Genomic DNA, 27,285 nt, shown 5'->3' on the forward strand with positions numbered 1-27,285 from the left:
GCGCAGTATAGAGCCGCACCGACGTTCGGCTTCTTTCGACTACGAGTGACGCGATGGATGCGACCGTCGGAAGCCTTTCGGAAGAATGTCAATCAAGAAGGAACGCCCGCTCCCGAAGACCCATACCCGGAAGCGACGGAAGAAGATGCAGCTCGAAAACGGGTAAGTACGGCTCATATTTTAATATAAATAGCCGATTCCCCTAGACCGAACGAGCAGGAAGCTAAGGGGAGATTTTTAATTTTTTTTTAAATGGGTGAACTCCCGCTTTAACACGCAGTAACATGAGATTAGCAAAAGCAGCCCCCAGGGTTGTGCCAGTGGAATAGAACTTCCCCTTTATAGTGCCGTTGTACGTGTTGTACGTCACCGCGTTTGAGAACGACGAGATTTTGTCTTGACAGTGTGTACGCAAAGAAAGCTTGTCAAGATTCTTGATAAGTACAAAAGAGAAGGATGAGACAGAGGTCTCAAATAATGTCTTTGAGGGAGAATCAGCAACAGGGTCAAATGGAATGGTAACAAAAACTTTATTGATGAATACACATACAGTTTAATAAATAAAGGTCCAACTGGGGTGGTGCAGAGACCTCCCGAGTGGGACCCGTTCCTCCAATGTCGTTATCTATAAAAATGCAAAAAATGACAACGTTGTATAATAATAAAAGTTTGCTAAAAGACTGACCAGCCGCTACTGACTGGGGAGATAAACACAATCCTCCAAAATGCAAACTGATCGCTGGCAAAAAAATATATATATGGATATATGTGTGGCTGATCCCACTGATCTGGGTCAAAGAAAAGGGGGAAACGGATGCAGATTCAAACACACATGTTGAGTATGTGCAGCCTATCAGTTCAAGGAAGGTATCCAGGAAGTGCTCAATGGATTGCTGGATGTCTCCAAATGTAATGGAACAAAATTGATCGATCTCAGATTAATGAAAATCAAACAAAAATAGTCCTTAAAGGGGTTTTCCACCTTTTTTTAAGTTTATTAAAAGTCAGCAGCTACAAAAAGTGTAGCTGCTGGCTTTTAATAAGCAGACACTTACCTGCTCCACGGCTCCAGCGACACGCCGGCCGGGGCTCCGCTCCTCGCCCCCCCTCGCCGGCCGGCGTCTTCATTCTTAGTGTGGGCACCCGGCAGTGACAGCTTTCGGCTTCATGGCTGGGCACCCACTGCGCATGCGTAAGCGGCAGTGCGCATTCGCGTGCGGCGCCGTCCGATTGGACAGGCGCTCGCCTACAGGGAGGGGCTGTGAAAAGGCGATTAAGCTAATCACCTTTCCAGCCCCTCGGCGGAAGGAGGAAGTGGGACAGGAAGTCCCCTTCTCCTGAAGCCCCCACTCCCCCCCAAAAAAATGACATGCCAAATGTGGCATGTAAGGGGACGAGGAGTGGGTTAAGCGGAAGTTCCATTTTTAGGTGGAACTCCGCTTTAAGCGCATCCTGTGCAAAGTAAGCTCAAACAGGTCCATTCATAAAGGCATATGGCTGCCATGAACATACAGGGAATAGAAATCACCGTCCCTGCCAAACTTGAAGCACTTATCAAACCTCAATATGGAAATATTATGAAGTGATTTTGCTGCTTGGAAGGTGATAGATTTCCCTTGACAAGCCTGACAAGAAACTCGTTGAGGAAAACGATGTTTCTTTTACGACGAGATTCTGGGTCGTGTGTACGAGGCCTGAGACTTGGCTCCTGAGTGAATGGACTGATCGTTCAGCAAGAATCAGAACAGGGATTTTCAGCATGCACCCAGTAGACAGAAACCAGTCCAAGGGCTTTGTTATGTTTGTAGTTTATTAGAGAAATCAGCTTGGATGGAGATGGGATGATAAGGAATGCCCACAACTGTATTTGAACGTGACTCGAGGACTTGAAAACAAACTGTCTCTGGCTTCCATAAAGATCACAAGGCTGTGTTCCTGTGGGACAAACTTAAAGTGGGTGTAAACCCACTTTTTGGACTTCTACCTATAGGTAAGCCTAGAATAAGGCTTTGCAGGCTTTGCAGCAAACAAAAGGGTTTACTTCCTCTTGAACAGCCCTGAAAAACACTTGGGTGCTTCTACCTTCCCAGATAACAGCTCTGCCCGGTGCTCAGACCTCGAGGCTGCTGATACCTCCAACATACCAGGATAAGAAGAAGATATAGGGCCAGATCCACGTACCTCCGCCGGCGTAACTTTCAGTGTATTTTCCGTATCCTGAAAGAATTTGCACCGTAAGTTACGGCGGCGTAGTGTAACTGTGTTGGCGTAAGGGCGCGCAATTCAAATAGATAAGATGTGTGCGTGTTTTATGTTAATACGTCTTTACCCAACGTAAATTACGTTTTTTCTGAACGGCGCATGCGCCGTCCATGGGGGTATCCCAGTGCGCATGCTCCAAATTAACCCGCAACAAGCCAATGCTTTCGACGTGAACGTCATTCTACGCAAAGCCCTATTCGCGAACGTTTTACACAAACGACGTACACAACAGAAAATTCGACGCTGGCCCGACGTCCATACTTAACATTGGCTACGCCTCATATAGCAGGGGTAACGTTACGCCGAAAAAAGCCTTACGAAAACTACATAAAAAATGCGCCGGCCGGACGTACATTTGTGGATTGGCGTATCTAGCTAATTTGCATACTCGAAGCGGAAATCGACGGAAGTGCCACCTAGCGGCCAGCGTAAATATGCATCTTAGATCCGACGGCGTACTAAGACGTACGCCAGTCGGATCTAGCCCAGCTTCAGGCGTATCTTGTTTTGTGGATACAAAACAAAGATACGCCGGAGCAACCTAGAAGTTACGTGGCGTATCAATAGATACGCCAGCGTAACTTCTTTGTGGATCTGGCCCATAGTCTACACAAAGAATCCATCTATTCTTAAACTGCACTTTTTGCCAGATCAAATGTCTGCCTCCTCCCTGATCTTACTCTCGTAACGATCACATTGGGTCCGTTGACCTTTATCACACGGAGAATTGTTCGATCCAGCCTGTCATGCCAACCAAACACTAATATTACTAATATACTAATATTATTAAGTCCTTTATCTGACTTGACTCCTGTCTAGTATCTTCAACACCACCTCTTGGGTTATAATCCGGTATGGTTCAAGATATTCGTGTCTTGCACATAGACAGTTAGGCCGCGTACACATGACCGGTTCATTCGATGAGAATGGTCCGACGGACCGTTTTCATCGGTCCACTGCTAAAGTGGCCTGATGGTCTGATGTGTGTACACACCATCAGTTTAAAATCCGATCGGGTCAGAACGCGGTGACGTAAAACACAACGACGTGCTGAAAAAACGAAGTTCTATGCTTCCAAGCATGCGTCGACTTGATTCTGAGCATGCGCGGGTTTTGAACCGATGCTTTTGTGTACTAACCATCGGTTTGGACCGATCGGTCAGCGGTCCATCGGTTCGATTTTAAAGCAAGTTTTAAAATTTTGGTCCGAAGGACAAAAGACCGATGGGCCGTACACACGGTCGGTTTGGATCGATGAAACTGAACTTCGGTCCATTCTCATCGGTTTTGACCGATCGTGTGTATGTGGCCTTACTATTACTATTGCCAGTTACTATTGTTATAGAATACTCCATACCAATTTGCTCCTGGTCGGGAATCCCACTTTGTTGTTCAACAACCCAAATGTAATGCGGACCATCACTTCTTCTTAAACTGAACAGCCTAACTGGTAAAAGACAATTACAACTTCTGACTGCAGGTAATTAATCTACATAGAATAATGCTAAGGCACCTGGCTTCTCATTAAGATTCCCAAGGAAAGGGTGCTGTATGGGTAGCTGTATGGGCTTTGATGGCTCTAAGCTGTTCCTTGTAGATAGTTAGATGGTTATTGCCCCTGGCTGCTTCTCCTCCTATAGGCTCTGGGGTGTAGAATTGAGGCTACTCACTCAGTCCCTTGTAGATGGATAGCTGGGTATTGCACCTGGCTGCTTCCTCTCTTATAGGCTCTGAGGTGTAGAATTGAAGCTACTCACTCAGTCCCTTGTAGATGGATAGCTGGGTATTGCACCTGGCTGCTTCCTCTCTTATAGGCTCTGAGGTGTAGAATTGAAGCTACTCACTCAGTCCCTTGTAGATGGATAGCTGGGTATTGCACCTGGCTGCTTCCTCTCTTATAGGCTCTGAGGTGTAGAATTGAAGCTACTCACTCAGTCCCTTGTAGATGGACAGCTGGGTATTGCACCTGGCTGCTTCCCCTCTTATAGTCTCTGGGGTGTAGAATTGAAGCTACTCACTCAGTCCCTTGTAGATGGATAGCTGAGTATTGCACCTGGCTGCTTCTCCTCTGTATAGTCTCTGGGTGTAGAATTGAAGCTGCTCACTCAGTCCCTTGTAGATGGATAGCTGGGTATTGCACCTGGCTGCTTCTCCTCTGTATAGTCTCTGGGGTGTAGAATTGAAGCTGCTCACTCAGTCCCTTGTAGATGGATAGCTGAGTATTGCACCTGGCTGCTTCCCCTCTTATAGTCTCTGGGGTGTAGAATTGAAGCTGCTCACTCAGTCCCTTGTAGATGGATAGCTGGGTATTGCACCTGGCTGCTTCCCCTCTTATAGTCTCTGGAGTGTAGAATTTAAGCTACTCACTCAGTCCCTTGTAGATGGATAGCTGGGTATTGCACCTGGCTGCTTCTCCTCTTATAGGCTCTGGGGTGTAGAATTTAAGCTACTCACTCAGTCCCTTGTAGATGGATAGCTGGGTATTGCACCTGGCTGCTTCTCCTCTTATAGGCTCTGGGGTGTAGAATTGAAGCTGCTCACTCAGTCCCTTGTAGATGGATAGCTGGGTATTGCACCTGGCTGCTTCCCCTCTTATAGTCTCTGGAGTGTAGAATTTAAGCTACTCACTCAGTCCCTTGTAGATGGATAGCTGGGTATTGCACCTGGCTGCTTCTCCTCTTATAGGCTCTGGGGTGTAGAATTTAAGCTACTCACTCAGTCCCTTGTAGATGGATAGCTGGGTATTGCACCTGGCTGCTTCTCCTCTTATAGGCTCTGGGGTGTAGAATTGAAGCTGCTCACTCAGTCCCTTGTAGATGGATAGCTGGGTATTGCACCTGGCTGCTTCTCCTTTTGTAGGCACTGGGGTGTAGAATTGAAGCTGCTCACTCAGTACCTTGTAAAGATCCAGTAGCTCATGTGCTGAACAGGCCTTCTGCTGGACAGGTCCCAATGGCTCATAGGGTGACTCTGAGGCTGAAAGGGCGTGATGCCTCAGCCCAGGGGTCTCCTCCCAGGCCACTGGACCCCCTAGACTCTGCTCCCACATGGCCATGCTCCAACATATTTATGGGCTATCTCTCCACCTTCTGGGCTGTCCTCATCAAGGGATTGTGGGGGAGACTCCATTAATTTTCAGGCCTTATCTCTGCCCTCCGTCCTCTAAGTTCTAGAACTCTCCAGGAGCTTCTAGAAGCCGGGGGGGGGGGGGGGGTGACATAGACTCAGGCCTCGTACACACGACCGAGTTTCTCGGCAAAAACCAGCAAGAAACTTGCTGGGATTTTTTTTTTTTACAGAGGAAACCGGTCTTGTGTACATTTTTCGACGGGGAAACTGTCGAGGATCCCGTCGAGCCAAAAAGAGAGCATGTCTTCTTTTTCCTCTACGGGAATGGAGAAACTTGCCTTGTCGAGTTCCTCGACAGCCTCACAAGGAACTCGATGAGAAAATGATGTGTTTCGCCCGTCGAGTTCCTCGGTCGTGTGTACGAGGCTTCAGCCCTTGGAGCTCTGCCATGCTAACTCTAAACAAATTAACTCTGGCTGCTCTGGCTTCAGCAGTACCTGTACCTACACTTTACACGGGGGGTGCTACATGAAACAATGTATAAAATGGTTTTAAAAAAAAAAAAAAAACATTTGTTCTTTATGCTGAGTCGCTGACCATGTAAACTACTGAGAGGTCAGACATGCTTGTACAATCCAGCCATCTTACAATGGTTTTAGGCACAACCTCAGCCCTAAAATGAAAACCCTTGGTCAAATGATCATTCCAGTTCAGGGCAATTGAGGAGGGTGAAGGAAATCACATGGAGAAGCCCCCGTTCCAGCATATCTTGGGGCAAAGTTACGAAATCTCATGGTCCCCCGAAATTTCTCTTCTCCATAGACATCGTGGCCCGGATTTAGATAGCCTTTACGTCGGCGTATCTATTGATACGCCGCGTAAGTTCTACGAATCGCCGGCGTATCTTCTTTCTGTATTCAGAAAGCAAGATACGCCAGAATTTTACTAAGATACGGCCGGCGTAAGTCTCTTACACCGTCGTATCTTAGGCTGCATATTTGCGCTGGCCGCTAGGTGGCGGTTCTGTAGATTTCCGCGGAGAATATGTAAATAAGGTAGATACGCCGATTCAGAAACGTACGTCCGCCCGGCGCATTTTTTAACATTGTTTACGTAAGGCTTTTTCCGGCGTAAAGTTACCCCTCATAAAGCAGGGGTAAGTCATGTTAGGTATGGACGTCAGAAACGAAACGAACAGCGTCGTATTTTACGTCATTTGCATAAGTCGTTCGCGAATAGGGCTGTACGTAAGTTACGTTCACGTCGAAAGCATTGACAGTTTGCGGCATAATTTGGAGCATGCGCACTTAGAAACGTTCACGGACGGTGCATGCGTCGTTCGTAAGAAACGTAAATTACGTGGGGTCACAAGTAATTTAAATAAAACACGCCCACATCATCCACATTTGAATTAGGCCGGCTTACGCCTACACATTTACACTACGCCGCCGTAACTTAGGGCACAAGTTCTTTCTGAATACGGAACTTGCGCCCTAAGTTACGGCGGCGTAGCGTATCTGAGATACGCTACGCCCGCCGATAGATACAATAATGTATCTGAATCCGGGCCCGTGTCACCATCTCTGTCACCCAGATTTGTAGCCTCTTATATGATGTCAATGGGCACCATAACACTTGACCTGCTTGAAGTTCCCCTTTTAGGTAACTGAGACAATGGAAGAAATGAATCCGTAACGAGCACTAAAATAACAGATTCTGATGTGACAGTCCAAGAAAACTGCCCAGCAGTCTCAGTATATGGCTTCACATTGCATTTTTCCACTTCATCATTCCTGTGCTCTTTGAGAACGCTCTAAAATAAAATGCAAATCACATGGTATAAAAAGAATAGCTGAGTGCAGTTCTAAAGCTTGAAACCCAAAAGCTGTTATTTCCAGTTGTTCCATGCAGAGCATTCTATACATCTTGTACCAAGTAGAGGTACTGTAGTGATTATGGTATAGGCTGTGCTATAAAAACTGGATAAACACTGAAGCTGGAGCTTATAGCAACCAAACTTCAACTTTCACGGTTCAGTTACTGAAACCGGATAAATTCCTTAGGATGGCAGCTCTGGTTTTCACAACACAGCTGGTGCAGAAGGTTTGAGCGACGAAAACTGTTGCTGTTACCATTACCATTATTGCCTCGTACACACGATCGGAATTTCTGATGGAAAAAGTCAGACGGAATTTAACATCGAATATTCTGACCGTGTGTATGCCCCATCGGACTTTTTCTGTCGGAAAACGCCGACTGATACGCCGGCGTAATTTCAAAATTCCCGCGTCGTATCTTTGTTTTGAATCTGGGTTAGATCCGACAGGCGTACGCCTTAGTACGCCGTCTGATCTAAAATGCAATTTTCCGGCGGCCGATGGGTGGCGTTCACGTCGTAATACGCGTCGACTATGCAAATTAGTTTTTTTACGACGAGCCACGAACGTACGAGCGGCCGTCGCATTCTTTTACGTTGTTTCCTTTTTCCGGCGTATAGTTAAAGCTGCTATCTGGTGGCGTACTCAATGTTAAGTATGGCCGTCATTCCCGCATCTAATTTTGAAATTTTTACGTCGTTTGCGTAAGTCGTCCGTGAATGGGGCTGGACGCCATTACCGTTCACGACGAAAACAGTGACGTCCTTGCGACGTCATTTGGAGCAATGCATCCTGGGAGTTTTGATGGACGGGGCATGCGCAGTTCGTTCGGCGCGGGGACACGCTTCATTTAAATGAAACACGCCCCCTACTCGCCGCATTTGAATTCCGCGCCCTTACGCCGCGAGAAATACACTACGCCGCCGTAACTTACGGCGCAAATTCGTTGAGGATTCAAACTTATGCCAAGTAAGTTACGGCGGCGTAGCGTATCTTAGATACGCTGCGCCGATGCAGATCTTTGTGGATCTGCCCCTAGATGTGCAAAGCTGGTAGAGAAATCCCCAAAAAGACTTGCAGCTGTAATTGCAGAGAAAGGGGGTTCTACAAAGTATTGACAAATGTTTGCACGTCACATCTTTTAGATATTTATTTGTAAAAAATATTGAATATTGGTTCCACTAGATTTTAGTTGGGGGTATCAGAGTAAAGGGGGCTGAAAACAAATGCACGTCTCACTTTTCAGATATTTATTTGTAAAAATATTGAAAACCATTTATCATTTTCCTTCCACTTTACAATTATGTGCCACTTTGTGTTGGTTCTATAACATAAAATCCCAATAAAACACATTTACGTTTTTGGTTGTTACATGACAAAATGTGAAACATTTCAAGGAGTTTAAAGTGACACTCAGGCCTCGTACACACGGCCGAGGAACTCGACGTGCCAAACACATCGAGTTCCTCGTCGAGTTCAGCCCTGAAGCCGCCGAGGAGCTCGGCGGGCCGAGAGCTCCCATAGAACAACGAGAAAATAGAGAACATGTTCTCTATTTTCTCGACGAGTTCCTCGGCGGGTCCAACGGGCCGAAAGTGTACAGACGACAGAGTTTCTCGGCAGAATCAGGCTCTGACCGAGTTTCTCGCCGAATTCTGCCGAGAAACTCTGTCGTGTGTACGAGGCCTCAAAGGTTCACTTTTAAAAAAAATAACAAACATGTTATACTTACCTCCACTGTGCAGTTCGTTTTACACAGAGTGGCCCCGATCGTCCTCTTCTGGGGTCCCACGTGGGCTCTCGCGGGTCCTCCCCGCAATAGCTGACCCCCTCTGGGAAGCTCTCTCCCGAGGGGGTTACCTTGAGGGCGCGCTCCCGTGTCATACACTCAGCGTCCATAGCCGCTGGGTGTATGACTCCGCCCCGCCACCCGCATCACTGGATTTGATTGACAGCAGCGGGAGCCAATGGCTGCACTGCTACCAACCCAACCAATGAAGAGCCGAGAAGCAGTGGAGAGAGCGACGCGGGATCGTGCCCACGGAAATTTGGGGATCAGGTAAGTAAAACGGGGGGGCGGACATCGGATGCATTAAGGTGAAAAAACACGAAGGTTTACAACCCCTTTAAATACTTTTTCATGGCACTTTTGGGTCACTGTTTGTTCAACTTGTAAATTTCTTAAACTTCTGCTTCAGCTTACATCCGATGAGATTCATTGATTTGCATTTTATGTTCTGATGTAGGCAAATCTTTTTTTTTAAAGTTTACATTTGCCTATATGGATTTATCAGGTTCATCCAGGTGAGCTATTCTTCCACACATTCACCTGTCACTTCTATTGCTTAACCACTTGCCGCCCGCCCTATTACAGAATGACGGCGGCAAAGTGGTTTCAATATCCTGACTGGACGTCATATGACGTCCTCAGGATATTGAGCCGCTGTGCGGCCCCGGGGGCGCGCATCGCGGCGATCGTTGTTGCAGGGTGTCAGCCTGACACCCTGCAACACCAATCTAGGTAAAGAGTCTCCGACGGAGACTCTTTACCACGTGATCAGCCGTGTCCAATCACGGTTGATCACGATGTAAACAGGAAAAGCCGGTAATCGGTAATCTGCCGATCGGCTGCACCTCTGACAGGGGGGGTTTGCGCTGATCGATTTTCAGCGCAGCCCCCACGAGGATGCCCACACTGGACCACCAGGGATGCCACTAGACCACCAGGGATGCCCACCACAGGTATGCCACCCTAGACCACCAGGGATGACAATCACAAATAATGGATGCCAATCAGTGCCCACAATGGATTCCAATCAGTGCCCAGGCATTATTGTTTGGCACTGATTGGCATCCATTAGTACAACACATACATTAGTACGTTAGTGCCACCTATCAGTGCCCATCTATGCCCATCCGTGCCACCTATCAGTGCCCATCCATGCCGCCTATCAGTGCCCATCCATGCCGCCTATCCGTGCCCATCCATGCCGCCTATCCGTGCCCATCCATGACGCCTATCCGTGCCCATCTGTGTCGCCTATCCGTGCCCATCCATGCAGCCTATACGTGCCCATCCGTGCCGCCTATCAGTGCCCATCCGTGCCGCCAATCAGTGCCGCATATTAGTGCCCATCATCAATGCCCACCAATGCCACCATATCAGTGCCACCTCATCGGTGCCCATCAGTGCCGCCTTATCAGTGCCTGTCAGTGCAGTACCATCAGTGCCCATCAGTGAAGGAGAAAACTTACTTATTTACAATGTTTTATAACAGAAACAAAAAAAACATTTTTTTTTTCTAAATTTTCGGTCAATTTTTTATTTATTTTTTGCAGAAAATAAAAATCGCAGAGGTGATCAAATACCACCAAAGGAAAGCTCTATTTGTGGGAACAAAATGCTAAAAATTTAGTTTGGGTACAGTGTAGCATGACCGCGCAATTGTCATTCAAAGTGCGACATCGCTGAAAGCTAAAAATTGGTCTGGGCGGGAAGGTGTATAAGTGCCCGGTATGGAAGGGGTTAAAGGGGTTTTAAAAGATTTTTTTTTAAATAACAAACATGTTATACTTACCTCCACTGTGCAGCTTGTTTTGCACAGAGTGGCCCTGAAACTGGTCTTCTGGGGTCCCTCGGCGGCTGTCTCGTCTCCTCCCCGCAAGAACTAACCCCCTTCATGGGAGCTTTCTCCCATGGAGGTTAGTTCTTGTGGGCGCACTCCCGTGATACAGCCGCTGTATCACTGTATCACTTGGCCCCGTCCCCCAGCGTGTTGCATCATTGGATGTGATTGACAGCAGCACGAGCCAATGGCTGTGCTGCTATCAATCCATCCACTCTAGCCAATCAACGGCCAGGCTGAGCGGAGAAGAGGATGTTGTGGGGCGAGCACAGCAGGTAAACGGGCTCAGGTAAGTAAAATGGGGGGGGGGGGGGGCGTAACTGTCAGATGTTTTTTCACCTTAAAGCGGATGTTCGCTGAAATAAAAAATATTAAAAGCCAGCAGATACAAATACTGCAGCTGCTCACTTTTAATATTGGCACACTTACCTGTCCTGGAGTCCAGCGCCGTCCGTCACTCTGCTGCCCCCCCCCCCCCCTGCCATCCTCGTTGAGGGAACCAGGAAGTGAAGCGCTCCGGCTCCACTGCCCGTTTCCCTACGGTGCATGCGCGAGTCGCGCTGCACCTGCTGACTGGCTCCCGCTGTGCTCTAGGAGCCGAGTGGGGGGGATGGGAGGTGACGTCATGCCCGCAGTCTACCCGCAGACTGTGGCCGTAAGTGGGTGCAAATACCTGTCTTTAGACAGGTATCTGCACCCCCCTCCCCCCCTGAAAGGTGTCAAATGTGACACCTGAGGGGGGGAGGGTTCCGATCAGCGGGTGTTCCACTTTAGGGTGGAGCTCCGCTTTAATGCATAGGAACCCCCAAACATTATACCCTGTTTCCCCAAAAATAAGACCTACCCTGAAAATAAGACCTAGCGTTATTTTCCAGGAGGGCTGCAATATAAGCCCTACCCCGAAAATAAGCCTTAGTTACAAAAATGCTTGTAAAATCCTATAATCCAACATATTACAGTAGTATATAATGTACAATGTGTGTGTTTCTGTAATATAATTGCGGGGAAGAGAGCTCCGGCGGGTCACAGAAGTGCAGAGCGGCGCTATAACAAATGTATTTGGCACAAGTATATTACAGAAACGCACACATTGTAAATTATATACTACTGTAATAGAGTGGATTATAGGATTTTACAAGCATTTTAACTCAGTTTACACTGGGGATTCCTGACAGGCAGGGAGGGGGAGAGAAGACAGCACATTGCATGGCAAGACCTACCCCTAAAATAAGCCCTACTGTGTCTTTTGTTGGCATAATTAATATAAGACCCGGGCTTATTTTCGGGGAAACACGGTATAAATATTTTTTTGCAGAGAACCTGCAGAGAACCTATTCTCTAGGGTCTCTGCTAAAAATATTTATATAATGTTTGCGGGATTTCAGCAGGTGATTGTTGCAATATTTTATGTCACACTGTATTTGTGCAGTGGTCTTTCAAATGCAATTTTTTGGGGGAAAAAATTAACTTTAATGAATAAAAAAATAATAATAATAAAAAAAAAACACAGTAAAGTTAATAAAAAATGAACCTTTAGGGGTTGTAAAGGTTGTGATTCTCATTTTTTCCAGATTCGTGCAGCTCTGGGGGGGGGGGGGGGGGGTGATTTGTGCTAAGATTGGATTTTTTTTTTTGGGGGGGGGGGGTCTATGCTAGTAGGGATAATTGGGAGATGGGGGGTATTTGTGCTAGGTGGGGATATTTGAGCGGTAGAGGGGGGAAGTTTTTTTCTTTTTCTTTGGGGGGGTGGAGATTTGTGCTGGGGCATATGTGGAGAGACAGAGAATTTGAGCTGGGGGGGGGGATTTGTGCCAGGAGGGGGATTTCAGCAGGTGGGGTTGATTTGTACTAGGCACCTGTGGGGGGGGGGGATTGTTGCTGACACATCTTGGGGGGGGCAGGGCTGTCTTAATGAGAGGGCAAACCTGGGCACTGCCCAGGGGCCCCAGCTGCATGGGGGGCCCATGCACATTCCCCAAAGCTACTGGTCCTTGAGCCCACCCTGCCCCGAAATTGGGGGCCCCATGATGGCACTTAGAGTGATAGATACACAGGGGAGGCACTCTGCCTCCTACCTACTTGATGTCCGTTTACCTGCACTGTCATCGTTGTAGGGGCCCCAGAGCATTACTTTGCCCAAGGGCCCATGATGCTATTAAGACGGCCCTGGGGGGGGGGGGGTCACAGTTTGGCATGTTGGCCCTGGGCACCAGATGACCTTGTCCTGGCACTATTGCCAGTAAAAGAGTTTATAGTGCCTGAGTCTCTATCCTGGAACAAGCAGGTTAGTAGAGGAAAGTCGGAAATCCTCATCTACACGCCTGTTTTGGGTTTGTGATTCAAAGTATCAAACATGACAGCCAGGCAGCTGGTATTTCTGAAGTCAATGGCAATCACTGTTCCTCTCCTATTAATTCCTGGTGTAAAATGTTCACCGTCATAGGAGGAGGAAGGCAGCGGATTGGATCGTCAGACTCTGTACACCATAGAGATCATACTGAGTGGGTGACTGAGGGACTACAAGTGTCAGCGGGTGCACGTCACATCCACACTCCATCCACTCTATCATAGGTGTGCGCACAGGTAGGTAGATTCACAAAGAGTTAGGCCGGCTTATCTACAGATAAGCCGGCCTAACTCGGAATCTGCGCCGACCTATGTTTAAGTGTATTCTCTAACAGAGATACACTTAAACATATCTAAGATACGACGGCTTGCGCCGTCCTATCTTAGATTGCAATGTTTTGGCTTACCGCTAGGGGCGCTTCCATTGCGGCCGGCGTAGATTATGTAAATGAGCATTTACGACGATTCCCGAACGCACGCGAGCCCGCCGCAGTCGATTAACGTTGTTTCCGTAAGGCCTTAGGCGGCCTAAAGTTATTCCACCTATGAGGTGAAATAACAATGTTAAGTATGGCCGCCGTTCCCACCGCAAGGTTTGAATTTTTTACGTCGTTTGCGCAATTCGTTCGCGAATCGGGATTTACATCGTTTACGTACACGTCAAAATCAATAGGCCCGTACGGCCTACTTAGCCGCAATGCGCACTGGGAAATGTAGTCACCCGGCGCATGCGCAGTGACAAAAAACGTGAGGTCAAGCCTCATTTCCATACAACACACCCCCCTCCCAGTCATTTGAATTAGGCGCGCTTACGCCCGCTCGTTTTAGGCTACGCCGCCGAAAATTAGCAGGTAAGTGGTTTGAGAATCACTACTAGCCTAACTAATTTACGGCGGTGTAGCCTAAAAAGACTAGGCTAGGCCGCCCTAAAGTTAGGCGCCCCTACGTGAATCTACCTAAGGGTGTGCCAGGTGTGCCCAGGCATACCCTAATTACCCTGTGCAGCACAGATTCCCCCTATTGTCCTAGCGGTGCCACTGCGGGCATCCCTCCTCTCCTCTTCCAGCGGCTGATGCTGCGGGATGTTTTAAGATTAATGGGGGAAGGGGCCGATAAATATGTAATTTACTGACCCCTTCCCTTTCTGAATAAACATAGTGAGCGATCGGTAGTGTGTGTTTTAACTTTGGGTGCACACCATAATGCCATAGGCTGCGCACACCTATATATATAGGGCCAGATTCAGAGAGAGATACGACAGTGCATCTCCTGATACACCGTCGTATCTCAGATTTAGTCCGGTCGTATCTATGCGACTGATTCAGAGAATCAGTTACGCATAGATATGCCTAAGATCCGCCAGGTGTAATTGTGTTACACCGTCGGATCTTACCTGCAATTTAAAAATGGCGCGGGGGCGTTCTCGCTGATTTACGCTGAGAAATATGTAAATCAGCGAGATACGCAAATTCACGAACGTACGCGGACCCGACGCAGTGTTGTTATGACATTTCCGTAGCGGTTTTCCCGGCGTATACTTACCCCTGCTTCTATGAGGCGCAGCCAATGTTAAGTATAGCCGTCGTTCCCGCGTCGATTTAGAATTTTTTTACGTCGTTTGCGTAAGTCGTTCTCGAATACGGATGGACGTCATTTACGTAAGCGTCGAAACCACTGACGTCCTAGCGACGTCAGTGGGAGCAATGCACGCCGGGAAATTTCGCGGACGCCGCATGCGCATTTAAATCGGCGCGGGGACGCGCCTGATTTAAATAGTACACTCCCCCCTAGCCGCGGAATTTCAATTCCGCCGGGGGTTTTACGATCCGCCGCCGCAAGTTTGGAGGTAAGTGGTTTGTGAATTACCCACTTGCCTCTCAAACTTGCCGCAGCGGATCTTAAATCACATAGATCACGCGGATCTAAAGATCCGCTGATCTATGTGAATCTAGCCCATACTGTGTATGTGATTGTATGGAGAGATCGAATGTATGCGCCGGTATTCTTCTATCCCATTGATGAGAGAAGATCGTTCTCCATCCACACACACCGATCATCTCCGCTCCCAGCCGGGGACTCAGCACAGAGATCGGGGAAGAGATCCGAGTGGCCGGGCTGTAGATGAGGGGCGGGGCTTGTCGGAGGGGGCGTTCCCTGTACTGTGGCCGGACACCGGGCTCTCCGCTCTGTCTGCTCTCCGCTGTCTCCGTCCAGTGATCAGGTAAGGGGGGTCTGTGTGTGTGTGTGCGGGGACCGATCACATGTCACCGATCTACTCATACTGAACCGAGTACACGGACCGCTCTGCACAAAGTTTATGGAGTGTGATCGGTGCTCTGCAACAAGTAGAAGTGCAGTGTTCTGCAGGGTGTAGATGGTCGGTGTTCTGTAATGTGTGTTTTTTTGCAACAAGTGGAGTGCTCTGTAGGGCATAGATGACCAGTGTTCTGCAATGTGAATTTTAGAAGTGCTCTGCAGGGTGTAGGTGACCAGTGTTCTGCAATGTGTAATTGATCAGTGTTCTGCAATGTGTAATTGATCAGTGTTCTGCAATGTGTAATTGATCAGTGTTCTGCAATGTGTAATTGATCAGTGTTCTGTAGGATGTAGATGATCTGTGTTCTGTAGAGTGTAGACCGGTGTTCTGCAGGGTATAGATGGTCAGTGTTCTGCAGGAGGGTGTTGTAGATGATCAGTGTTCTGCAATGTGTAATTGATCAGTGCTCTGTACGGTATAGATGGGCGGTGTTCTGCAAAGTGAAGTTGAGCAGTGCTTTGCAATGTAAAGTTTAGCAGTGCTCTACAGGGTATAAAATAGATGATGGTGTTCTGTAACAAGTAGACATGGATTGCTCTGCAGGGTGTAGATGATCAGTGTTCTGCAATGTGTAATTGATCAGTGCTCTGTAGTGTGTAGAAGATCAGTGTTCCGCAGGGTGTAGATGATCCGTGTTTTCGCAGGGTGTAGATGATCTGTGCTCTGCAGGGTGTAGATGATCAGTGCTCTGCAGGGTGTAGATGATCAGTGCTCTGCAGGGTGTAGAATAGATAATCAGTGTTCTGCAGGGTGTAGAATAGATGATCAGTGTTCTGCAGGGTGTAGAATAGATGATCAGTGTTCTGCAGGGTGTAGATGATCAGTGTTCTGCAGGGTGTAGAATAGATGATCAGTGTTCTGCAGGGTGTAGAATAGATGATCAGGGTTCTGCAGGGTGTAGATGATCAGTGTTTCGCAGGGTGTAGAATAGATGATCAGTGTTCTGCAGGGTGTAGATGATCAGTGTTCTGCAGGGTGTAGAATAGATGATCAGTGTTCTGCAGGGTGTAGATGATCAGTGTTCTGCAGGGTGTAGATGATCAGTGTTCTGCAGGGTGTAGAATAGATGATCAGTGTTCCGCAGGGTGTAAATGATCAGTGTTCCGCAGGGTGTAAATGATCAGTGTTCCGCAGGGTGTAAATGATCAGTGTTCTGCAGGGTGTAGAATAGATGATCAGTGTTCCGCAGGGTGTAGAATGGATGATCAGTGTTCTGCAGGGTGTAGAATAGATGATCAGTGTTCTGCAGGGTGTAGAATAGATGATCAGTGTTCCGCAGGGTGTAGATGATCAGTGTTCCGCAGGGTGTAGATGATCAGTGTTCTGCAGGGTGTAGATGATCAGTGTTCCGCAGGGTGTAGAATGGATGATCAGTGTTCCGCAGGGTGTAGAATAGATGATCAGTGTTCCGCAGGGTGTAGAATAGATGATCAGTGTTCTGCAGGGTGTAGAATAGATGATCAGTGTTCCGCAGGGTGTAAATGGTCAGTGTTTCGCAGGGTGTAAATGATCAGTGTTCCGCAGGGTGTAAATGATCAGTGTTCTGCAGGGTGTAGAATAGATGATCAGTGTTCCGCAGGGTGTAGAATGGATGATCAGTGTTCTGCAGGGTGTAGAATAGATGATCAGTGTTCTGCAGGGTGTAGAATAGATGATCAGTGTTCCGCAGGGTGTAGAATGGATGATCAGTGTTCTGCAGGGTGTAGAATAGATGATCAGTGTTCTGCAGGGTGTAGAATAGATGATCAGTGTTCCGCAGGGTGTAGAATGGATGATCAGTGTTCCGCAGGGTGTAGAATAGATGATCAGTGTTCTGCAGGGTGTAGATGATCAGTGTTCTGCAGGGTGTAGAATAGATGATCAGTGTTCCGCAGGGTGTAGAATAGATGATCAGTGTTCCGCAGGGTGTAGAATAGATGATCAGTGTTCTGCAGGGTGTAGAATAGATGATCAGTGTTCCGCAGGGTGTAGATGATCAGTGTTCCGCAGGGTGTAGATGATCAGTGTTCTGCAGGGTGTAGATGATCAGTGTTCTGCAGGGTGTAGAATAGATGATTAGTGTTCTGCAGGGTGTAGAATAGATTATCAGTGTTCTGCAGGGTGTAGAATAGATGATCAGTGTTCTGCAGGGTGTAGAATAGATGATCCATGTTCTGCAGGGTGTAGAATAGATGATCAGAGTTCTGCAGGGTGTAGAATAGATGATCCGTGTTCTGCAGGGTGTAGAATAGATGATCAGAGTTCTGCAGGGTGTAGAATGGATGATCAGTGCTCTGCAGGGTGTAGAATAGATGATCCGTGTTCTGCAGGGTGTAGAATGGATGATCAGTGTTCTGCAGGGTGTAGAATGGATGATCAGTGTTCCACAGGGTGTAGAATAGATGATCCGTGTTCTGCAGGGTGTAGAATAGATGATCAGTGTTCTGCAGGGTGTAGAATAGATGATCAGTGTTCTGCAGGGTGTAGAATAGATGATCAGCGTTCTGCAGGGTGTAGATGATCAGTGTTCTGCAGGGTGTAGAATAGATGATCAGCGTTCTGCAGGGTGTAGAATAGATGATCAGTGTTCTGCAGGGTGTAGAATGCCTCACACTTTACTTTTCTCTTTATTGGAGTATCACAACTTCATTCACCTCTATGTAGCGGAGTGGTCTGTATATTTATGAAGTGGTTATCACTGCACTTGTATGGCGTGGCCAGGGCATGTTTTCTGTGTGCCCTTGTATGGCGTGGCCAGGGCATGTTTTCTGTGTGCCCTTGTATGGCGTGGCCAGGGCATGTTTTCTGTGTGCCCTTGCATGGAGACAATACAGATCAACACAGTTTGATGGACATGGGGGTAGATTCACGTGGGGCCGCGCAATGATACGGTGGCGCAGCGTATCGTATTTACGCTACGCCGCCGTAACTTACAGGAGCAAGTGCTGTATTCACAAAGCACTTGCTCCGTAATTCGCGGCGGCGTAGCGTAAATGGGGCCGGCGTAAGGGCCGGCGTAAGCGCGCGTAATTCAAATGTGGAAGGGGGCGTGCTTTATGTAAATGTATGATGACCTGACGTGATTGACGCATGCGCCGTCCGTGAACATATCCCAGTGTGCATTGCTTCCAAGTACGGCGCAACGACGTATTGGTTTCGACGTGAACGTAAATGACGTCCAGCCCTATTCGCGAATGACTTACGCAAACGACGTAAAAAATTCAAATTTCGAAGCGGGAACGACGTCCATACTTAACATTGGCTGCGCCTCCTAATAGCAGGAACAACCTTACGCCGAAAAAGCCTAACGTAAACGACGTAAATACATTGCGACGGGCGTACGTACGTTTGTGAATCGGCGTATCTAGGTAATTAGCATATTCTACGCCGACAACAACGGAAGCGCCCCTAGCGGCCAGCGTCAGAATGCACCCTAAGATACGACGGCGTAAGAGACTTATGCCAGTTGTATCTTAGGCTAATGTCGGCGTATCTTGCTTTCAGAATACAGAAAGTAGATACGCCGGCGCAGATTTGAATTTAGATACGCCGGCGTAAATTCTATCTGAATCTATCCCATTGTGTGAATGAACCTGTTACCACTAACCTATAGGGATATGAGATGCGTGGTTACCCATATCAACCAATCAGAAATCCTCTTTGTAAAGAAAAAAATAACAGAACTGAAAGAAGATGCCACTTGAGCGGAGGATCCATAGACTGGTCCGCTCCTGAACTGGATCAGAATGGGAATGGAAGTGACCTTTGTGACCTCCGAGTCCATTCCGCTGACGCATATAATCCATATGGGCAACCGGCTGTAATGGGCGTGTGCCCGTCTATATCTGCCCACATGCGGTCATGTTTGGTACAAAGGTATGGCATTCGGTCCGGCAGACCTGGAATTAAAGTGCACCTTCGCTCACATCCTTCCACCCAAATGGATACATTGCAGTCCTTTCCTAATCTAATCACGGGTCAAAGCTGGAATGATGTATTGCACACGGGAAAGGGTCCTAAGGAACATCAGTGATTTTGGAAAGTGGGGGGCTGGTTGCCATGTAGGGTATAGTTGGCGCACAGTGGAGTTCTTCTATTAAAGTAGCCATTCTCAGGAAGGGATCACTGGAACCCCTGGGGTTCCTCCCTAGGTTGTTAGGGGTTCCTTGATCTGTGACTGATTGACTTACCATTTGATGGGACCCGCAGGTCCCAAGGCCAACACCACTTGGCAGAGCCAGTGGCATGACACCAATGATCTCTTCAGCTGTCTGTAAGTGGGGCATTGCGATCAGCACTATAAGTGGGTAATTCTTCCTACTGACCCATATAATATTTAGGACAACCTGGGATCAGAAGAAGTGGGTTGAATGATGCTGACCATCAGGCTGAGGACACCCAGAGGAAGCAGAAAAATACTGCAGGGAAGTCTATGGATTGCAGATGGATATTGTAGAAAAAGCTGATCTTGTTTTTTTAAAACTTTTATTGGTCTATTCATGTTATCTTATTTTTGGTTAGAGTTCCACTTGGAGTAAGTGCTAAACCTGCATTGTATGTCCATCTTTGGAAGGTGACCGGCCCCGACTCACCCGACAGCCTCCCAGACAACACGATTACATGATCTAAAGCAGAGGTGGCCAACTTTTGAATATGGGGGGGCTTCAAGAATGGCCCCTGACATCACCAAAGGATTGGTTGGTAGGATGCCAGCAGTCCCAGAAACTGACCATGGTGGAGAGAGGGCAGAGGGCTGGTTGGCCGGCAGTGGATGCGCCAGCCTCTGTATTATGATAGACAGCCTGGCGCATCCACTGCCAGCCAGGATTGCTGCGAGTCGCTTGTTTGGAGACTCCTGATCTATAAGAACTGGAGACACACGTCACCTGAATGATTCACTAAGTTACATACTGTTGGTGGCCGACTTACCACCTCTCAGGTTGACGTTGAATCATTTGCTAAAACATTATTAACCCTTGTTGGGGAGTGCACAAGGCATGCAGCAGTCATGGTGTGATCATACATGTGTTTGCTCCTTTGGCTTGAGACAGGACTAAGCTGGTCCTGGCAGTATAAGTGCGGTACTACCAGTATAGGTGAGGTTCTGCCAGTATAGGTGAAGTTCTGCCAGTAGAGGTTAGATCAGCCCTCAAAATTTCCACTCGCCTACTAGCATTTGGCGAGTGGATTTAAGCTGGGGGCGAGTGATGACAGGGCTGCATGACCAATCTTCCTCCAATCTGTGCCTACACTTAGATTCCCGATGAGATTGGCGCCGAAGAGGAAAGGTGCATGCTCGGGAAAAGTAGTCTGGTGAGTCGCGCACAGGCAGAGCAGTACACAGGTGCTCTACTTACAATTCTCATTAAGCCATGGGACCTAACAGTATGACCTCTCTGAGCCTGCCCCCCTCCTCCAGGCCCCGACCAATGTAGCTGGAGAGCAGAAAGTAATGAGTGAGGTGGAGGATTGCAAAAATTACCACTCCGGTGCAGCGCTCACTGAAAGTTGCCCTGACATGAGAGCGGCAGCCTTCTAGTTTGTGCAGTTTTCCTCTCCTTGTGCTCTATGTAAGTGTCCAACAGTTTAGCCTGAGCACTGTGAACAGACTGGTCTCAATGTGTGCTGTGCGCTGTCAGTGTTGCGCTGTGCTATGGTGTCAATGGCTGTGCAGTTGTGTGGATCTCAGCACTGGATTGTACTCCCTCCCGCTGTGCTGCAGCTCCTCTTCTCTCTGCCAGCCTGAATAAAAGGGGAAGTGCGGACATGCAAGCGTGGAGCCGCACACACAGGCTCCTGATGATGAGATGAATGGGAGAGAGAGGATGGATGGGAGTTGCAGAGGAGACAGCAAGAGAATGGGGAAGAGACCCAGTTCTAGTGCCCTGTCCCTCTGGTCTGCCCCCAGTGCCCTGTCCCTCTGGCTTGCCCCCAGTGCCCTGTCCCTCTGGCCTGCCCCCAGTGCCCTGTCCCTCTGGCCTGCCCCCAGTGCCCTGTCCCTCTGGTCTGCCCCCAGTGCCCTGTCCCTCTGGTCTGCCCCCAGTGCCCTGTCCCTCTGGTCTGCCCCCAGTGCCCTGTCCCTCTGGTCTGCCCCCAGTGCCCTGTCCCATTTTGTTAAAGTTGTTGTTGGTAATATTTAATTTTGTAACTTGATTCTGCATAAAACATTTAACAGTGTCATTCCATGAGATAATCTACAAGGGCATGTTTACGGGTGCAATTAGGCGCAGGGCAGTGTATGAATTAGGTGGGGCAACTGGTGGCGAGTAACTCTTGAGGCCTGGCTAGTAGCTCAGGACTTGAAATTTTGAGCCCTGGGTTAGATCATGGTAGTATAATTGTGGTCCTGCCAGTATAGGTGAGGTCCTGGCAGTATGAGTGTGGTCCTGCCAGTATAGGTGAGGTCCTGGCAGTATGAGTGTGGTCCTGCCAGTATAGGTGAGGTCCTGGCAGTATGAGTGAGGTCCTGCCAGTATAGGTGAGGTCCTGGCAGTATGAGTGAGGTCCTGGCAGTATGAGTGAGGTCCTGGCAGTATGAGTGAGGTCCTGCCAGTATAGGTGAGGTCCTGTCAGTATAAGTGTGGTCCTGGCAGTATAGGGGAAGTTCTACCATTAAAAGTAAGGTCCTGGCAGTATAGGTGAGGTCCTGGCAGTATAGGTGAAGTCCTGGCAGTATAGGTGAGGTTCTGGCACTATAGGTGAAGTCCTGGCAGTATAGGTGAGGTCCTGTCAGTTTAGGTGAAGTCATGCCAATATAGGTGAGGTCCTGGCAGTATAAGTGAGGTCCTGCCAGTATAAGTGAGGTCCTGCCAGTATAGGTGAGGTCCTGCCAGTATAGGTGAGGTCCTGCCAGTATAGGTGAGGTCCTGTCAGTATAGGTGAGGTCCTGCCAGTATAGGTGAGTTCCTGCCAGTATAGGTGAGGTCCTGCCAGTATAGGTGAGGTCCTGCCAGTATAGGTGAGGTCCTGCCAGTATCTGCAGGTTTCTATCAGAGTTTGACTTTTACTCCAGGCTACGGCTGAGTGGATGGAGGAGTTTTGGAGAAGAACGGGAGAGGTTTTGGCTTTTGTCCACCTGAATCCGCCTACAGGATAAGAATCTTTCCATTACTCTCGGATAGAGTGAGCGCTGCTTGGATGAAAGGAACTGTACGAGCAAAAAATTCCCAGTTATATTATGGAAATGGGAACTGACATTGTCGTTTTTCTGCAATTAATATTTCCTTATCCACTGATATGAGGAGTTTAAAGTAGAACTATAGGCTAAACTTTTTTTTCATTTTGGATAGAGTAAGGGGGGGGGGGGGTTTAACCCCTGTAATGTTTATGTTTGCCATCTTAGTCCCATTGGGGAGATTTACCTTCACTTCCTGTCCCATAGCCAAACAGGAAGTGAGATGAAATCCCTGCAAATTAACCACTTGCCGCCAAATCACATACCTGGTACATTATTTGACTTCAAGTGGCAGGCATCACCCCGGTATTGTTTTTTGGAGCTGATGGTCATCTCTCTTGTAATTAGAACTGGTTTCGTATTACAAGCAGAAGAAGGGGACGTCACCCCCCTTCTGCCGATTTCCATGGCTTGCTAGGGCTCCTCCCTCCCACTGGGAGACCCGAGCTACTAGCCGGCATGAAGAAAGCCGGAATCGGCTATGATCAGGTCGGCGCTATGGTAACTCGGAAGCGACGATATGACATCACTTGCGGTTCATCGGCATCTTAATGGGATAATTTTTTGAAAATCTAAAGTATTCAAAAAGGCTGATCTTGGCGTTTTGAATGCTTTCAAGTGCAAAGGAGGGATTTGTGGTATTATAGATCACAGACCCCTCCATACAGAGTACCTGTCACATCCCTATTGCTGTCACAGGGATGTTTACATTCCTTGTGACTGCAATAAAATTTATAAAAAAAAAATAAATAAATTGAAAGCAACATTGTAAAAAAAAAAAAATACAATTACCGGTAATTAAAAAAAAAAATGTTCTGCTAGCGTGCAAAGGTGAACGCGTGAATGCATGCAAACTGTGTGACAGGCAGCACAAAGGAGACAGTTGATGGTGGGAGCAGGCAATACAGAGGGGGAAGTTGATGGTGGGGGCAGGCAGCACAGAGGAGACAGTTGATGGTGGGGGCAGGCAGCACAGAGGAGACAGTTGATGGTGGGGGCAGGCAGCACAGAGGAGACAGTTGATGGTGGGGGCAGGCAGCACAGAGGAGACAGTTGATGGTGGGGGCAGGCAGCACAGAGGAGACAGTTGATGGTGGGAGCAGGCAGCACAGAGGAGACAGTTGATGGTGGGGGAAGGCAGCAAAAGGGAGACAGTTGATGGTGGGGGCAGGCAGCACAGAGGAGACAGTTGATGGTTGAGGGCAGGCAGCACAGAGGAGACAGTTGATGGTGGAGGCAGGCAGCACAGAGGAGACAGTTGATGGTGGGAGCAGGCAGCACAGAGGAGACAGTTGATGGTGGGGGAAGGCAGCACAGAGGAGACAGTTGATGGTGGGGGCAGGCAGCACAGAGGAGACAGTTGATGGTGGGAGCAGGAAGCACAGAGGAGACAGTTGATGGTGGGGTGCTCTCTATAAACTGTATGTAATCTCACCTACCTACAGTACACAGCGTCGTGCTCTGACAGAAGGACGAGAACTTCCCATCCCAATTCTGGAGTAAAATCGAGTCGGGTTGAGCGCTATGAATAAATACAAAGTTTCCTCTGATTGGATGAGGTGGGGAGGTGGGTTGATGACATCTCAGTGTACATTACATGTTGTTACAGTGTGTCCCTATTCACATCAATGGTGGTGATAATGCCTAAAGAACGCTATTTGTGCTATTTTTGCCACACTAGGACTGCCACAACGTATACTAACATGGCCAGAGGCATGCGGCTGGGTGGTCAGGACTGGTAAAACTGCGGCTCAACTTTCTATATACACGTGTCCTTATATAATCAGATTTACCATCTTGTCTTTAAGTCTCTCCTGACGTGACTTGGAAAAACGAAGGCTTTTACTAGGCAGAAAAGTGATATAAAGACCCTTCCAGCCTATAGAGTGTTAAATGTGTATTTATTAATGACCTCAGTGTTGGGTGTACTCCATGTAGATCAGCCGAGGAAAGTCTTAACATACATTTCCATTTGGTGAAAGTGATTATTCCCTTTGTGGGTTCCATATAACATCCCATAATATGAGCACCATGGAGGCCGAGACTCGTATCCACTCCCATCTAGAACACCACTGACCTCACTTTCTGAGTAAAACAAGTAACACGAGCCGCCATAAACATGAGAGCTTCAAGACAAATCATATGTACAACTATAATGAAAAGAAAAGCTTGCCTCCGCTGCCATTACTTATATAACCATGACCACTGCGGCAGGAAAAAAGGATGGAGGCCAGTCCCCTACCGCTCCTTTATAAACAGAGAAAATATGGACTATCTCGGTACCAGTTTGGACACTTAACACAAATGAGTTAATAAAAAATTATATTTTTATTTATACAGAGAAAGATAAAAATAGGATATTCCAATACATTGTTTCATATTCAACAAATTCCAAGTTAGTTCACACCTGAGCGTAGCGTCTTTAAGAGATTTTCCGGCGTTTTTTCCGGGCGTTTTTGCACGTTTGCCAATAGAGAAAACTCTTATCTGTTGCATCATTTGTTCCTAGGTATTATAGCTTTTTTAGCTTTTCCATTTCTTCTTTTATTATTATTCATTTATTATAATGTTTTTTCGTTAGGGTAAGGGGTTTGAGTTCAGTTATTATTATTTATTTATTATTATTATTATTATATGAATAATAATAAATCTAAAATGAATACACAAATAAAAATCTTAAATAAAAAATAAAATAAATGAATACCAAGTGATAATAAATAAATAATTAACCCTTAACTTTAATCATTACCCCTTAAAATATAAAGTAATAATAACTAAACACCCTAGCACAAAAAAAATATTATTATTAATAATGTATTTTTTTGTTTGGGTGTTGTTATTTTATTATTATTATTATTAATTATGTATTTAATATTTTTTTTAGGTTATTTATTATTGTATTATTACATATTATTAATTTATTTTACTTACTTATGATGATGTTTAGTTATTTGTGTATTTATTTTCGATTCATATTTAATTTTTTACCTTTTTTTCCTCTCATATCTGCAAATGAGGATATATTTTTCCCTCATATATTACTTGCGATATTCTTTTTACTTCAAATTTTGTCCATGCTCTAGGGTCCCGAATAGAAGTTAAGGCTGCATTCACACCTAAGCGTATATACGCCTGAAGCGCGACGCCGCAGCCGCCCCTAAGACGCTGGAGGGGTGATTTTACATGGTCGACTATGGAGATGGTTCACATCTCCACGCCGAACGGCGAGACACCTGAAGCTCAAAAGAAGTCCCGGACCCTTTTTTTCGGGCGGCTTCGGCATTCGGGCATAGCCGACCATGTAAAAAATCACCCCTCCAGCAAAAAACACGCCGCGTTTTGTCGCCGCAAATCGTGGGACAAAACGCCTATTTGATGTCGCCGCAATACGCGGCAGATCACCTACGCTGAGTTGTGAATGGAGACTTTTAATGTATCAACTTAGGATTTCTCCATAATGGAGTATTTGGGGATATACCGTATTTATCGGCGTATACCGCGCACTTTTTTGCCCTGAAAATCAGGGCAAAATCGTGGGTGCGCGATATACGCGATACCTGCTTTCCCGCGCCGAGTTTGAATACTGCGCCGACATATACCGAGCGCAGTACACTCGTGTATTGTCGGGCAGTCTCGGCTCCTCTCGCGCTGACGTCCTGGACGTACAGAACGTCAGCGCGAGAGTTGCCGAGCCTGCCCGACGATACACGAGTGTACTGCGCTCTGTATATGTCGGCGCACTATTCAAACTCGGCGCGGGAAACGAGCGGGGAGGACGCCGCAGGACGCCGGACCCGACGAAGAGGACACCCGAAGCCGCAGACGGATGCCGGACCCGACGAGGCCGCCGATGGACGCCGCGCAAGACACCAAAACTGTAAGTACAAAAAAACTTTTTTCCACAGGAATTCGGGGCAACATTAGGGGTGCGCGCTATACGCGGGAGCGCGCTATACCCCGATAAATACGGTATCTGTTTTTAGATTACTCTCTCTTGCTATACCTACTTTCCATACCTTTATTGTTGTTATCATTGATGGAGTTAAATCTCGCCTACATTTTAATCCACGAAATGGTAATGCCTGCAGTGCCTCCAAAGACTGGACCACTGCCGCCTCTACCATTGTAGCGGGATCATATCCATCTGGATTCAACCATCTCCTTATTGTCACCAGCTGGGTTGCAAGATAATATTTATGTAAATCTGGAAATGCTAACCCTCGTCCCCACCTTGCTTTAACTAACCATTAATATACTGTAAAATCTATCTAAATGTCCATTTTACTTACCTGATGCCACTGTCACATGGTGATTCTTCTCTCTTCTCTTTACTTCTTGGGGTCCTTCTTTGGGTGTCCACATCGCTCTTGCATGATGTGGACACTTCCTATAGATGGAGGCTCCAGAGGCAGGAGAACGTCCCGTGGTGGGGAGGGGACCAGTGCTAAAGAATATAACAAGCAGAGAAAAATACCCAGCCCACAGGGCAGGAAACTCAGTAGTGTATTTAGGTTTTGTGCTGCTCTAGGCCTGACTAAACTTGTGCACCCCTAATTTAAATATGACCCACCCCTTCCTGTCAAGGCCACACCCCTTCCTGTTTAACCACTTAAGCCCCGGACCAATATGCTGCTA

At 47.4% G+C, this 27,285-nt stretch overlaps 1 protein-coding gene across 3 annotated transcripts in view; it reads left to right on the forward strand.

Annotated features, from left to right (window-relative positions):
• Nucleotides 1-15,301: 15,301 nt before the first annotated feature.
• The window catches only part of MATN2 (matrilin 2), a 162,250-nt gene continuing 150,266 nt past the window's right edge, over nt 15,302-27,285 (forward strand). For all 3 annotated transcript variants that reach the window (XM_040354754.1, XM_040354757.1, XM_040354756.1), the window contains exon 1: nt 15,302-15,401. The gene's annotated coding sequence lies outside the window, so the exon portion shown is untranslated. The remainder of the gene's footprint in view (nt 15,402-27,285) is intronic.

The sequence above is a fragment of the Rana temporaria genome, chromosome 5, assembly GCF_905171775.1.
Source record: "Rana temporaria chromosome 5, aRanTem1.1, whole genome shotgun sequence".
In the NCBI taxonomy this organism is placed as follows: domain Eukaryota; kingdom Metazoa; phylum Chordata; class Amphibia; order Anura; family Ranidae; genus Rana; species Rana temporaria.